This window comes from Carcharodon carcharias (genome assembly GCF_017639515.1).
Source record: "Carcharodon carcharias isolate sCarCar2 chromosome 24 unlocalized genomic scaffold, sCarCar2.pri SUPER_24_unloc_1, whole genome shotgun sequence".
NCBI classification, from domain to species: domain Eukaryota; kingdom Metazoa; phylum Chordata; class Chondrichthyes; order Lamniformes; family Lamnidae; genus Carcharodon; species Carcharodon carcharias.
The window spans coordinates 418,075-419,586 of record NW_024470584.1 but is presented as its reverse complement, the minus strand read 5'-3'; the positions used below and the strand labels follow the sequence as shown (position 1 = coordinate 419,586).

The 1,512-nt window shown below is 54.6% G+C and overlaps 1 protein-coding gene across 1 annotated transcript in view; it reads right to left on the bottom strand.

Moving 5' to 3' along the window:
* Window positions 1–1,512, bottom strand: part of copa (COPI coat complex subunit alpha) — a 200,148-nt gene that overhangs the window by 27,591 nt on the left and 171,045 nt on the right. The gene's annotated exons all lie outside the window — the stretch shown is intronic.

The window sequence follows — 1,512 nt, the reverse complement described above, 5'->3', positions numbered from 1 at the left end:
CCTCCTCCCACCCCCTCTCCTCCTCCCACCCCCTCTCCTCCTGTTTTCCCTGTTCCCTTCCCTTTCCTCTACTCCCCTCCCCTCTCCACCCTCTTGACCCTCTTCCATCCCCTCCTCCCCCTCCACTTCTCCCCCGTCCACTCCTCTTTCCCTCCACTCTCCTTTCCTGCCCTCTTACCCCCATCCAGTCTCCCCTCCTCTCTCTGCCTCTCCTGACCCTCTTCCCATTCCCCTCCTCCCCCCTCCACCCTTCCGGACCCTTTCCCCACCCCGCCCCTCATTTTCTCCTCTGCCCTGCCCTTTCCTCTATTTCCCACCACTCTCCTCAAATCCCCCCCTCACCTCCTCTCCTATCCAATCACACCCTTAAACTGTGCCCCTGTGCTCTTGTCTATCGCTGACTCTGACACCATCCCCTGTGCTGGGCTCAGGGAGGCAGAGAGAATGAGACAGAGGGGCAGAGAGACAGACAGGGAGAGAGAGAGAGAGAGAGAGAGAGAGATAGACAGAGAGAGAGACAGAGAGAGAGACAGAGAGAGAGAGAGAGAGACAGAGAGAGAGAGAGAGAGACAGAGAGAGAGAGAGAGACAGGGAGAGAGAGAGAGAGACAGGGAGAGAGAGAGAGAGAGAGAGAGACAGGGGGAGAGAGAGAGAGAGAGACAGGGAGAGAGAGAGAGAGAGAGAGAGAGGGAAGACAGACAGAGAGAGAGACAGAGAGAGAGAGAGAGAGACAGGGAGGGAGAGAGAGAGACAGGGGGAGAGAGAGAGAGAGAGACAGGGAGAGAGAGAGAGACAGAGAGGGAAGACAGACAGAGAGAGAGAGGGATAGAGACAGAGGGTGAGAGACAGAGAGAGAGGCAATGACATAGAAAGAGAGGGAGAGAGACAGAGGGAGAGGGAGACAGAAAGAGAGAGGGGGAGAGAGAGGGATACTGATAGGGAGAGACAGATAGAGAGAGAGAGATAGAGACAGAGAGAGAGACAGGGTTAGAGACAGAGGGGGAGAGACAGAGAAATAAAGACATAGAGAGAGACAGAGGGAGAGAGAGAGCGGTAGAGAGAGAGAGGAGGAGAGAGACAGAGACAGATGAAAAAAGAGACAGACAGGGAGAGGGAGAGAGAGAAAGAGAGTGCACAAGAAGGACAGGAGGAGAGAGAGAGGGAGGCAGAAAGGGAGAGGGGGAGAGAGAGGGATACTGACAGGGAGAGACAGATAGAGAGAGAGAGAGAGACAGAAGGGGAGAGACAGAGAGAGAAAGACATAGAAAGAGGGAGAGAGACAGAGGGAGAGGGATAGAGACAGAGGGGGAGAGACAGAGACAGAGAGAAAGACATAGAGAGAGACAGAGGGAGAGAGAGGTAGAGAGAGAGAGGAGGAGAGAGACAGAGACAGATGGAAAAAGAGACAGACAGGGAGAGGGAGAGAGACAGAGAGAGAGAGAGTTAGAGTGCACGAGAAGGACAGGAGGAGAGAGAGGGGGAGACAGAGAGAGATAGAGACAGAGAGACAGA